General features: G+C 45.1%; 1 protein-coding gene across 3 annotated transcripts in view; it reads left to right on the top strand.

The window, feature by feature from the left end:
* Positions 1-5,448: 5,448 nt before the first annotated feature.
* The window catches only part of TSPAN14 (tetraspanin 14), a 48,554-nt gene continuing 40,163 nt past the window's right edge, over positions 5,449-13,839 (top strand). For 2 of the 3 annotated variants that reach the window (XR_010375099.1, XM_064464854.1), the window contains exon 1: positions 5,451-5,999. The gene's annotated coding sequence lies outside the window, so the exon portion shown is untranslated. Of the gene's footprint in view, positions 6,000-13,839 lie in introns of all 3 variants that reach the window. The other variant, XM_064464855.1, reaches the window with a different exon arrangement.

Genomic DNA, 13,839 nt, shown 5'->3' with positions numbered 1-13,839 from the left:
TGAGCACCCAAAAGCTTTTTGACATCAAATGACTGACCGGAGGGTGGGCTCCTCTGAATGGCCTCCAGGGCAGCCAGACAGCTGCCAAGAGTTTGCTCTGTGACACAAGGAATTGTGACTGAGGGCTTTTTGTCCTGGGTTTCAGCACTGAAAGGAAGTACCGTATAAGTGCTTGCCTGACACAAGGCACCTAAAACTCTTCCTCTACAAACCTACAAAGTTCAAAGCACTCTGTAAGTGGCCACTTGTCTGCAGTAGGTGTATTGTTACTTTGGAGTGCAAGTGGTAGGAAACACAAAAGAGATGCTAAAAGAAATGGGTGGGAGCGACTGTTTCTTACAGTTGCCAGGTGCTGCTAATAACAAAGGCCTTACAACAGGAGAATTCTGGATCATGGCTCCAGTGGGAACTGGAAAGCTTTGCCACTGGCAGAGGACAGATCTTGCACAAAGAGAAGGTACTGATCTTAGACCTGGATTTTAGCCCTTGTTCCAAGGGCTGTTTATGCATTTCACATAAACATGAAATGTGAGAGGCATAAACAGTCCTTGGAGAACGGGATGGAAGCCAGACAAATTCCAGGAAATTTAAGATAAAGTGCCTTTAGAACCCGCTAAGACTGGAGGGCAGCTACTTAGAGTTTTGTGTACGCACAGTTGAATTCCACCCACTCCGACAGAGCTGGCCCCGGTTCTTTCTGTCAGACTGCAGAAAGTCCTCGATGATGAGGACGCCACGGGGTTGCAGCCCACCCAACTGGACCGTGCTTGGTGATCTTGGAAGCAGAAGCAGGAAGCCATCATGTCCAGCATTTAGAATGTTTAGCTGAAGTATAATGGCTGCTAAACGTACGACTCATTAACGCCGCAACAATGAAATGAGCCTTTAGTGGAGAAACATTTTTAGAAAGACCCGTGATGTCCTTTTGAGGGTGTTTATTAAAATACTCATGGAGACGGACAGTTCTCCGCTATGTCAGCTTCAACAAAGGCGCATGTGTGGTAACCACATCAGACCTACGTCTGGCAGTGTCCTTTCCTACTTTTAGCAGTGATAGTTCCCGTAAACAGCTCGCGGGACAGCGTACTTCTTGGTTCAAAAGTTACGTAAGCTTACCCACATTTCAAAGTGTTCTAACCCTGTCTTTCAGAGATCAAGTCAAAATTTGGAGTCACAAAAGGTCCAAATGATAATTGAAAATGTTCTGAAAAAATATTGTTCATAAATCTGTTGGGTTTGTTGCTTTTTTTTAAGCCAACCTTGGGATTACTTGGAGTTGATTCATCTTTTCTGAATTCCATGTGGACAAAATACAAAGGGAGAGGACAGAAAATATGCAGTGCCTAGGAGCTAGGAACAGTTAACAGGAATTAGAAATGGGCATGAGGCGAAGAAATAAAAATGACAGCAAAATAGTAATGGAGGAACAAATGAACTCTAAGTGAATTTCCAATGCTGGAGGCTGCAACGTCCAACTATCTGGTTTAAAAAAATGTTTTCTTCTTTAAACATGGAATGTTAATTGAATTTTTCTGAATTATCTTTCATAGTTGTTGATTTTGTTGTACCAACAGCTACCTCTGCTGGCCCAGTTCCTTAGGTGCATTTAACGTTTCGATTTTTTTTTAATTATATATGTATGCAAAATCCAAATAATTTCTCAGGGCATCAAATATCCCATCACAGTTCAACACTCAGCTAGTTACTGGAAACTAATAATTGTACCTTTGTTTATTCCAGGCTTGAGAAACAAAACTCCCCTGTAATAATTTATCTTCCATTAACTTCCCCTTCTTTGTAAGCCTGCTCATTTTTTTCAGTACAAATACAGGGTAAACAAAATTTTTAAGAAGGAAAATGCTGTGAAGTCAAGGGGGCAAGTGTAATATAGGAAGGTTCTTTCTACTTGAACATTTAAAAATACCGATTGCATTTCCTATCTGTGGTGTCCTTTTAAAGCCATTAGAAATACGGTCTTGCCTCAGAGGGTGTTTTCTGTCTATTTCCTGTTCTGCATTTCAGTTTCCCCGGGTGGGTTTTCCATTCCCACGGCTGTCAGACTGCCTGCAGTTGGTGCCATTTGTAAATCTCCACGAAGAGAAGAGAATGCCAAGGAATCCCTGCCATTTTCTGATGCGTTTCCTGTGATGCGCTTTGGCAGAAAGAATGGGCAAGTTTCTTTTTCTCTCTGAACCGCTGGATGTCACTGCTACCCCAGCCGAAATGAAGGGCAGCAGTAAACCCCAGTTCTTTTCTGCAGTAAAAGATTTGCATAACAAAGATGCCAGGACCAGGCCGCTGTAGATTCCGATTAGGCTAGAAGAAAGCTCTCAGAAATGACATCTACTCCTGAGATCTTTTTACTTGTGCGGATGTTTTCCTTTTTAAAATAAAGAGACTTAAAGGAAGGTTATGCTGGCTTGAATGAGGCAGTCTGTGGAATATAGAAATTTCTAAATGAGTGTGGAGGGAATAAATTATTAACAGACCTCACCGTAATCCTTGCTAATGTCTTATGTTTTAGTAATATTAATTTTAGATACTGCCAGTGCGTGAGAGGCTTCCTTTATTCCACAGACTTCTACCAGAGGCTGATGTAGTGGAGCGGGAGCGGAGAGGTGCAATAGCCATTGGCAGCAGCAGAGGGAGCCGGGGAGATGCGTAAAACACTGAGGGGAAAGGACTGAAGTTAGATCACCGATGCAGCCTAATCCACGCTAGCGTTATTTGAGATCTGAATAGTTCCATCCTAAATTATTCTTTTTCTAACTGATCTCGAAAACGTTACAAAGGTTTTCCCTAAAATATTTCTACTTTCTCTTTTAGGTGCAGCTACTCCTTTCTCGGTATTTGAGGTTTAAAATATTTTAGTAGCTTCTGTGGGCTTTTTTTCCCCGCACACCCCAGTCTCTCTTAACCTCATCATTCCCAAAACCACATTATAATTGCAACTTTGACTCTGATTTCCAGAAACATCCCTGCATAAATAGAAATTTCTTTCACTGAAAAGTTGTGTTTGATGATAATGACAGCACTGAGCAGATACAGTGGAATTGGTGAACAGGTCTGGCCATGCCATTGTCCACCAGCCACTCCTCATAATGGATCATTCATTAATTTCAGGAAATGCTTTGCAGTGGCCAGAGGAAACAGCATTGACAAACCACACGTGAACATCGGCTTGCACAAGTGTCCTGGTTTCAGCTGCGATAATTTTCTTTGTAGTAGCCAGGACAGGGGCTGTGTTTTGGATTTGTGCTGAAATCAGTGTTGATAACGCAGAGATGTTTTAGTTGTTGCTAAGCAGTGCTTACACTAGTCAAGGACTTTTTCAGCCGGGACAGTGACCCCAGCTGACCCCAGGGATGTCCCACACCACAAGGCGTCATGCTCAGCATATAGAGCTGGGGGGAGAAGGAGGGGGGGATGTTTCAGAATGATTCAGTTTGTCTTCCCAAGTCACAGTTATGCTCGATGGAGCCCTGCTGTCCTGGGGATGGCTGAGCACCCGCCTGCCCATGGGAAGGAGCAAATAAATTCCTTGTTTTGCTTTGCTTCCACACGCAGCTTTTGCTTTACCTGGTGAACTGTCTTTATCTCTACCCACGAGTTTTCTCGCTTTTACTCTTCCGATTCTCTCCCCATTCCACTGGGGGAGAGTGAGTGAGCGGCTGCGTGGCGCTGAGTCGCTGACTGACGCTAAACCATGACAACAAGTTCACTAACAAATCAGATTTTCCATTTTCATTCCTGCAGTGCCATTACACCCTTTTACTTGTGAGGTGGCTGTCTTTTAAAAGTCTTCCATTTTGCCCTAGCACTTAGTTAATGTTTCTGTGATGGATGAGAATTTTCTTGGCGACACAGTGAAGCACACAGAACAGAGATAATGTCAAAGGCAAGTAAATGGGACACAGAAAGGTTGTTCAAACTATCTCCATGCTAACAGTGAATACAGCCAATTCAACTACTCTGCAAACTGCTAACACTAACCATTTGACAAACCTATTTTAAATTGCAAGAGAACCTTATTCTACTGATGAATGCCCTTTCTAATTCTAGTCTTTACATCCTAAAGCTGCTGAATTTCCCATTTCCCCTGCTGAATCTTAGCAGTTACAGTTGTATCCCCTGTCTTCCAATCCCTTACAGACACAGCACACTGAAGCTTCCTGCCTTGGCTCTGGACTTTACTGCAGATGTGACTCAGTGCTCTGTAAGATGACTGAAGTACTTCTGAGATGGAGAAAGGGTCTCTTCTAGTTCTTTTTACCACCTCATAATCCAATGATCTTTCCTAGCTCCCCTTTCTCGCTTATAGCCTTCATAAAATTTAGGTGATTCTTCTTCTAGCATCATCTTTCAGCTTCGCCAGTCGATTCAATTTTAGTTTGGTTTCTAAGAAGCCTTGAGCAAGCTCAGGGAGGCCTGCTAATGGAGGAGTCTGTAGAGAAGCTGCTATCGCGCAACAGTCTTTAGTTGTCTCAGCAGAGTTAGAGATGCCTGTCTCCAGACCCAGAGTGGAGCCCTGAAATGGTAGCTGTCTGGGGGGCCAGGGTGAGAGCTGAGCCTTGCTATGGCCCTTGAAATGTTCAGCCTTCCCTGCCTTTGGCTTAAGCCAGCAGTCACAATACCTGTGCCTAAGAAAATCTCTTGCATTCAAGAGTTTTGAAGGCACAAACAAAACCCCCCTTTTTAAAAAAAAAAATAAATTGCTGCTATCTTTTAAACAAAAGATTGCTGCTATCTTTGTGAGGAGCGCTTTTTCCTGATCTAGGGGGAGTAAGGAAGTCTCCAAAGTCCAAGCCCTGGAGCAGGTGAAGGAAGCGTAGGGAATACTAGGCCTGTAATCATGCCTCTGGTGTTTGAACCACCTTCCTGGGCCTTGCCTTCCTGCCCGCAAATGTATTCTCACAGTGAGGCACTGAAGAAAATAGTTTTTGCTGTATATATGAGGAATAGAATGAAGATGACAGAAGTGCTTCCCTGTGTCGGGAGACCATAATGCGCGGAGCAGAAGGGAACAGCAGCCAGGCACGGAAGCTGGAGCTAAGCTAGCCAGGGAAGGGGAGGGGAGAGGAGGGCATTTCCCCACCTGCCAGGCGGTGACTACCGCAGGTGTGAGCTATCACTTGCTCACCACAGGGGTTTAAAAACCTCGACTCAGCCCCTTTTTCCCAGCACCTCGAAAGACAGATTTAAAACCCCTGGAGGCTCAAAATACTCTTCGCGGTCGTTTAATTTTTATCTTTTCTTTCCCTTCAGCTTCTGGCTTTCCAAGGTAAAGCTCGACTGCGGGAGCGCTGTCCCTGGCGCGCTCCTTCCCGCTCCGAGAGCCCCCAGGGCTGAGGAGGCGCCGCTGAGGGACCGGCCTGGCCGGGGCGGAGCCGCCTCAGCGCGGCCCCGGGGGTGGGGCGCGCCGCCCTCCCGAGCCGCTTCCGCAGGGCGGGGGGACGCGGCCATAGAACTACTCCGAAATAAAAAAACTGAGAGGCTCGCCGGAGGGTTCACGGGCTCCCTCCAGCTGAGGGGGCTCGGCCGCGGGGGCGTGAGGGGCGGCCGTGCCCGCCGGCGGGGCGGGGGCCTGCTGGCGCTAGCAGCCCCGGTCCGGCCTCAGGAGTCTTCGCGGGGCGCCGGGGCTCCCCCGCCAGCCCGGGGGTCGCCCGCGGGGGTCGCAGCGGGCGGAGCCGCCCGGAGGCCGGCGGAAGCCTGAGGGTTTCCGAGGGAGAGCTGGGCCCTTTGTGTGGAGCACGGCTGCGTGGGGCAGCGGGCGTGGCCGGGGGGTGGGCGTGCGTTTCGGCCCCCGGCGGCAGCACGGTGGCGGCTCGGCGGAGAGGGGACGCTGGTGGCCGGCCGGGCTGAGGCGGGGAAGGTCCGGGAGCTCCGCCGCGCCGTGCCCATGGACTAGTCGAGACAGTGGAGGGACCCCCTGCGTACGGCGACCGCCGCCTCACTGTCCTCCCAACTCGGCGAAACTTAGCGAGCAGGCTGCTGCCCCGGTGAGTCCTGCCCGGCCCGGCCGTCTGACCCGGGGGCTGCGCCGCCTCCACTCCCTGCGGAATGCCACTTTCTCCCTCTTCCCCCGTCCTTAAGTACCGGCCTTTTGACCCGTCTCTCCCCTGCGGCGTCCCCTGGGAGCTGGCAGCCATTGAGCCGGGCGGGGAGCAAGGGCTGCCCCGCTGCCCTCCGACTAAGTTTGTTTCCCAAAGCCGCGGGGCCGTGGCGAGCCTTTGTCCTCGTCCATTAAAGGAAGCCCGAGAGGCCGGGCGAGGCTTCCTCTGGGAGTCCACGCGAAGTTGTTTCGTTGGGTGAGGTGCCACAAGGGAGAAAAATAATTAGAAAAAAAAAAAAGTCTTTCGGGGTGTTGCAGCCGCAGGGCGACGTTCGCCTGCTCCGTACTCCGCCGTAGCACCGGCGGCTGCCAGCCCCTGCCCTCGGCCCCGGCGTCGCTGTTGGCAGGAGCGGCTGCTCCCTGCGTGCGACGGTTGAGGCCTAAACTCCCCCCTTCCCCGCAGTTTAAACACTAATTACGTGTAAGCCGTGTTAGCGAGGGACCTCTCTGACACCCTCTCGGCTTCCCGCCGGAACACCTGAGGTGACGCCGCGCTCAGCGGCGGGGTGGTTTCGGTTCCTGTGGGGTCCCGGGGTGGGCGTCTGGATAATTAACACATCACCAGTCCCCTTTTGGTCGTTCACCTTCTACCAGGTTGTCTTTGTAGCTTCAGGTGAATGTTTTATTTCTGGTCTGTGACCGGTGCTGCTCCGTACAGACCCTGTGAGGAGAGTTGAAGTAACGTGCATTATGCACCGTTACTGTGGGGAAAGGGTTTTTTCCCTCCATTGTAAAGGTATTTTTTTTTTCTCCTTAATTCTCCTCTGTAAGCTACTTTATATTTACAATAAATGTGTGAAACTGTAAATGCTTTGGTGTGGATGGTTCAGAACCTACCACTGTCTGCTTGACAGAGGAATTGTGTGAGGAGAGAAGGGGTCAGCTGGGAATTCAAGTCCAGCTATTCGTGTGAAGGAGGAATGAGCTGTGGGGGTAAACTGCTATGTAGATTTTTAAACCAATCCAGGACACCTGTGTTGTTGGAGTGGTGCTCTTTATCATCTGGCTAATGAGACTGGAAGAAGTTACTTTTTGGGTGTAATGTATGTCCTTTTAGCTCTGTACTTGTGGGGTGGGAAGAACAGAGTGATGTTGCCTGCCCTTAGAAGATTTTAATCTTAAAAATTATAATGCCACTGAAACAGTAGCTTTTAGAAACAGCTTCCCAGAACTTTAGGAGTGCATTTATAACAGTGTTGAAAAACAATGTGCAAGTAATTTATGTGGTTGGCCTTTTGCTTTATTTTTGTTCATCTTGCTCATAGATGAACAAAGCCTTCCTAAAGGTGAGGTCTAGAGCTAAATCAAAAATCACTGAAAGTTTCACTTCTCTGTCTGGTGTGTGCTCTGTGTGACTTGTTTAGCGTAAATTGATCCAGTTAGCTTCCTTTGTGTTGAAGCATTATCTCTAGTCCTCAGGCAAGAAGACCAAATCAGAAGAAACCTTACTGCAGTCTTAATTAAGCCTTACTGTTGTCTCTGGGCATAGGCTTTGCCTGACATTTAGTAGGCTGTGGAATAATCTTGCGCTGTGTTCCTGTTTAAAGCCTCTTTCCTCTTCTCCCTGCCCCCTTTGAGGGGAGGGAGTCAGAAAAAGAAAAGTATTACCTTTTGAGAGCACTGTGTTCAGAGCTGTGTCTGTGCAAGAGTCTTTCTATATGTAACATAACTGACAGGACTGAAACAGGGTACGTTTGCGGCTATCTTTTGCTAGATTTAGACATTTTGATATTTAATGAAAGGATCATGAAAAGCCCTTGCTCTGAGCACTGAAATGCTATCTAATTGGGGCACTTTCTTTGGTGTTAAAGATGTCACCTTTTGCTCTTAAATGTAACAAGGAAATTGTTGACATGGTGTGTTATGGATTTGGTCATGTCTGAATGCAAATGTGTAGATAATCTGGATGAAGAAGTTTAAGCTGTAAGCTAACTTCTAATGCATAACTGAGGAACATGCTTTTTGATCCCTCATAGATTGCTTTGTCTTGAGGCTGACCTCTGGTTTTTCTTAGAGTAGTTCTGTTTAGTTTATGAAGCTTTGGTGCGTGGCCACCAGTTGGTCATTACCTGTAAATGAATGGGGAAAAAAAAAAAGAGGGCAGGGTAGTATTTTTCTGCTGACAAACTCCAAAAATTAAGTCATCTATATAGTTTCCCATTGTGTATTAGATATGGCACAGTTTGAGCACTGCTGAGCATGAATAAATGAAAACTCTTGTTCTAGTCTTGCTGTATTAGACTAGAAATCTCATTGAGGTGGGGGGGGGAGTGGAATTAATCAAGCTGTTGTCAAAACTGTTTCTACAGATCCTCCTGTTATGTAATTTTCTGTTTTTAAAAAAAACAATAGTTCCACTTGGGTGGGGTGTGTTAAAATGTTTCAGACACCAGACAAAGGAGACACTTAAACTTTACTCACATGTGAATCAAGAATGTTTTTACCTGTGGGCTCTTTGTGCCATGCTGCTTTGCACCGTGGCTTCCTGGGTCAAAACTTCCTGTTTCTGGTAGAAAGGACTCTTGGACTTTGGTATTTGTCGTGCCTTTCCAAGGCTAACAGGCCGCAATTCACAAAATCCATAAACATGCTATGGCTTTCATGTTGCTTTAAGCACCTTTATTGAAATACCTAAGATAAAGTAAATCAAACCCTCAAACAAGACTTTTCATTACTTTGGAGTGAATGTTGCAGGCTGTTGCTAAGGGGGAATTAAGAAATGGTCTTTTTCCATGTGGTTTCTGATTGCATGTCCAAAGGATGGTCACGTGTCTTCCTAACTAGTATTACAGTCCTAAAGTCTATGGCTCTTATAGAGCTGTAGTGTTGGTAGCTTGTGTGAGGGTACATACATAGCCTTCCAACCCCTAGCGCAGCTCGGGCAGAGATGGGATCCTTCTCCTTGACCCTTTTGCTCATGCTCAGCCAAAAGCATCTGATAAAGGAAAAGTTAAGAACAATGTTGGAGGTGATTGGGGAAAAGCTCATCAAGGTTAGATTGTGGGCTTTGAAGTTCAATAGTTTTGGTCCCCCCAAAAAAGCGAAGACCTCATTTTTAATCTAGCAATTGGGGGGGAGAAAAAGTGTGTGTGTGTAGAACTGAATGATGACTTCATCTTGAAAACAGCTACAATTTAATTACTTAAATATAGTTGTATGTCTTGCATTTGAATTTTTTGCATTGTAAAGCAGCTTCTCTCTATTCTGGATGACTGAACAAAAGCTGTTTTCAGTATGGTCAGTGAGCTGAAAAATCATTGCTTGGTAAATGCCTCTATTTTAGGCATGTCACAGGTGAGGATTACAGCAGAGGATTTAACCTGCAGAAAATGGTGATCCTCAAATATTGACAAGATAAGGGATTGTGATGTTTGCAGTGGAAACCATTGACTTAAATGGCCAGTCTTTTGCTGACCTTCTTTACCAGTCTGAAACAAATCTTGGGATTGAAGCCCTTTGAGAGCAAAGTATCACTCGGCTCAATTATTCACGCTTGAATTCTGCTATCACTTATGCATAAAATTTTAACAAATTAAAATAAAATATGCTGACCACAAGAGGAACTGTATCCAAATCCAGTGCTCTCAGCAGGATTTTAAAGCTTATTTTCCCCTCTGGTTCAAAGTGTGCCTCAGCCCTTGTTTGGAAGGGGAGGACCAGCACTTGTTTTCCTTTGGTGTTTCCTGTCTCTCTTCCTTTTTGGGAGCAAAGCAACAGTGTTTTATCCCTTTGCTTGGAGTAAAGCTTGTACATGATGTGTTTAAGAGCAAAAATTCATACACTTATCCAGAGTGCCTGCTTGCATGTGTTTCTTCTGAGAACTCTATTTGTGTCCTTGTCTTTAGAAGTCTCTGCAAAAGCTGAAAATCTTAGGGCAGTCTTCATCCTTAATCTGAACCTGAATGTGAAAGGCAAGGGTGTAATAAACATAGGGCTTTGCTTCCTCTTGATCTTTGCAGTGTTGTTGAATGCTCCCCTGGTATTACAAAGGAGCTTTTCTAGAGGGCAGGCATTTATAACAACTTGATAAAGGTCTTCCCTGTGAAGACTTGTGCTGAAAGCCCCAATGTAGTTGAGGCTTTTCCTTTGGCACTAATAGGCTCAGGCACTTGCTGAACTTGTGTGTGCATATGAGCTTTTGGCTTTTTTATGTGTTGTTTTATTTTAGCCTTTTCATTCTATTTCAGTCAGGTAGCTAGTGTACAAAACAAAATTTGTTCCTGTGGCCCAACAGCCCTTTCCAGAAGTCTTTTTCCTGTTCTAAAGGCTTTTGTTTCCTGCTCAAAGACTAAATAATTGATACTTGAGCCTCTCTGGAAAGGTGTTATCACTTAATAATTGATGGACTTGAAGGTAACAAGGCAGCTTCCAGTTGCCTCAGTCTTAGCTACAGAAAGCAGTATGAAGCACAGTATTCAGAGGCAGCTGAATGCTGTGAATTTTAATATTTCAAAAAGAGGGTGATTTGTTCTACTTGGCAAGAGCTGTCTACTCTTGCTTTGGGGTATAAAATCAGAGCTGAAACATGTATACTGACATCTAGAGACTCCTGGAATAAAAAACAAAGGGAGTAGCCTCAAGTAGCTTGCATCTGAAGGAAGACACCTGAGATGTTGGACTTCGGTCTCTATGTGACAGCAGGCTTCTGACTGTCAGAATATGGAGCTGTTTCTCTGGATGCACGTTTCTTTCCCCTCAGCAATTTGCCATTAACTGGTGCTCAGAAGTACTTAATGCTGTGTGGAATATGAATGCAGTAGTATAGCTATGTATAATAACAGGTACAAAATAGCAAAGCTTTCTACCCTGCCCTGAGTATTCAGTTACTTCAGTGTGTCTGCACGGCAAGCCTGTGGAGGAGGAAGGCTCATCTGAAAAGTTGTGTGACCTGAAACTAATGGGTATGCAATTAGGTGACTCCTAGAAGACAACGAGGTGGCCTTCTTTGAAAAGTGTATAGCATGCTGGAATTGCAAAGGGTATTTGGACAAAATGGTCATAGCAGTTGTCTGTTTCTGCAAAGCAGAAGGGAGTTCAACTGAAAGACCTTATCTGTCTGGGACAAGTGAGAAGGGAAGGTGGTGCTCAGCTCTCTCTTTTGGGCTGTGCTGCTTGTATAACCAGTCATGCTGTTAGCCTCTTAAGATGGCAGTTTCCTGTGTTCTCACTTTTTCTTCTACTCTGGAGGTGTATTTTTCCCTTTTATTAAAGGTGCAGATTAGGAAGTGTTTGTATCTAACCTCTGCACCTTCTAATTCTGCTGGTGCATTTGCTGTTAGCTGTTGCAGAGACAACATTGTCAGAACTCCTTCCAGTGCAGGTGTTACTTCACTGCCTTTGCGGCCCTGATCTCTTAGTGCCAGTGTTGCTCTTCGCATGCTCGGAAGAGGTAGAAAGCCTGTTTTGCCTCCTTCCCCTGGGGCAGATGCAGAGTATTCCAGCAAGACAGGGTTTCTTATGACCTGTCTGAACACTGCTTCTTGGAAGGCCTGGAGCTGTTCAAGTGTGGGCTTGGTGCCCTGGAGCAGCTTTGGTATTTGTCTTTTTATTCTTTTTCCTTATGTTATGGTAGCATGCGCAGAGTGCTCTGAAAACCTGCCTGCTCTGTCTCCTAAAGCATTAGCTTATTATTTCTGTGTCTTTGAGCTGAGACATATGGCTTGCTGAAGAGCTGGCAGTGGTTAGGATTTTAAGGTGTTTGACTACCATTTTGTCATATCTCTGTGTTCCAGTGTTGTGTTAGAGGCTTACCGGCTAGTTGGTTTTGAAAGTTGCATGAGTGCATTTCTTTACCAGAAAGTCAGTTGGTAGGTTGAATAATTACTCGGTGGTTAAGCTGTCTATGTGGCCATAAAGAGCGATTTTCTCTTGTGGCCTGTGAGCTGGTGATCATCCTGGTCAGCATATAATATAAGGTTCTCCTGGCTGTGTTGTGAATGCAGAGGGCAGCAAAAGAAAGCAAGCTTTGTAAGCATCATCCCCAAACCCAACACCCATTAACACCCAACCCCCCCAATAAGTAGCATCCCCTGGTGCTGGGAGGGTGTCTCATTTGGAATGAGTGTTCCTCTGGTGTTTGAAAGCATGGGTCCTGTTACCTGGGATGGGAGGGGAGGAAAAAAACCCCCGAGTTTTTGTGGGTTCAGCTCTACATTGTGTCTGCATGACATGGAGACAGCATTGTTTAACTAGAAAAAGTGATGAATGTAACTAGTATTGTACAGATACATGCATTCATTTCTTGGCGTGCTCATTGCTGGAGAGCAGATGACAATGCTGGAATTTTTTTTTAACTTAGATACCTTGATCTGGTTTAAATTGTTAAAATGATATCTCTTGTGCATAGTAAAATAGATTATTTATATATCATACCTATATAGGAACATGCAGTGTAAAGGCTAAGAAATACGGTGTGGATGTGGACAGACTGCATGTTATACCCAAAGCAAGGAATGTTTTTAAGAAAAAAAAACACAAAAAAGCTGCCAACAAACCCAAACCAAATTATACTCATAATTTCTTTAGTGTATATTACTATAACTAGCCTCCTGTTTCTCACTCTGGTGAAAAAAGAAAATGAAGGGATGTCCTTTTTGGCTGAACTGTAACTGGAGACTTGAACAAGTGGCATTCCTGAAAATGGAGGAAAGCCCCACTTATATCTAAAAGTTTAGGATGTTTCTGAAGAAAGAGTGGATTTGTCTGCAAAGTAAGTTGGTGGCTTCCTGTCTTTTCCCCTCTAAGTTGTGAGTTATTTTTGTGATATAAAGTGGCACAGGAAATGGAGGACCCATTTTGTTCTTGAAACATTTTGGTCTGTGTATGGGAGGGAGTAGACAATCTGTATGGAATAGGTTCTATTACTGTTGGATCACTAAATAGAAATAATTGTTCCCCAAACTGGAAGTTCTGGCTCCTCAAAATATTTACTTTGTAAGGGTCCCAAAACCTTCTGTTGGAAAGGGGGGGTGGTGGAGGTGGGAAGTCAAATTACATGCTTGCTTTAATTTGAGACCTTGAGTTTTGCCTTGCTACTGTTGATGTTATAGGGAGTGGGTATGTATCTGCCATCGTGAGAGGTAGTAGAAAGCAGCTGAGGAGTTCTGATCAGCTAAGATTTATTCTGGCTACTTGTTCTAACAGGCTTTGTTCCCTGGAGTGAGTAAGCGCCTGGTCAGAATGACTGACATGCTTCTGTGTGCTTTGCAATACTTGAACTTTCTGTGAAGTAAAACACAGCTTGTTGTTTGTGTATACTAAAGTTACAACACAGGCAAGTTCTTAATCAGGTGGAAATGGTAGATAGCTTTGTGAAAGAGGATTTTCATAGACATGAAAGATTTTTTCCAAATCTTCCCAAGATGTTAATGAGCCATCCATTGAATTGTAGTGACAGTGCCTAGTGCTAGTGTTCCCTTATCCTGGTGTAATCTCAGTTTTAACTTGCATGAGCATGGGTTACCCCGTAGTGCTTTTGAGAATAAGGTCAGTGAAGGCTCTACATCCTGTACTCCTGCTATTGCCTGCAATTCTTAAATATTAATAAAGAGCCTGACAGCTCAAAGATCCTTTTCTCTTCTACTGTCTTATTTGCTTATGTTTGGAAAAGCGTTGGCTTTTAGACTCGTTTTATTTGTGCCATTTCCTTTTCTGCTTCCTGTGCTATTTCTTGCTTAAGTCAGAATATGGAGTGTACACTTGATTTGCAGTCAGCCTCTTTGAGCTAA

This window comes from Phalacrocorax carbo, chromosome 13 (genome assembly GCF_963921805.1).
Source record: "Phalacrocorax carbo chromosome 13, bPhaCar2.1, whole genome shotgun sequence".
In the NCBI taxonomy this organism is placed as follows: domain Eukaryota; kingdom Metazoa; phylum Chordata; class Aves; order Suliformes; family Phalacrocoracidae; genus Phalacrocorax; species Phalacrocorax carbo.
This window is presented reverse-complemented; position numbering and strand designations above follow the sequence as displayed.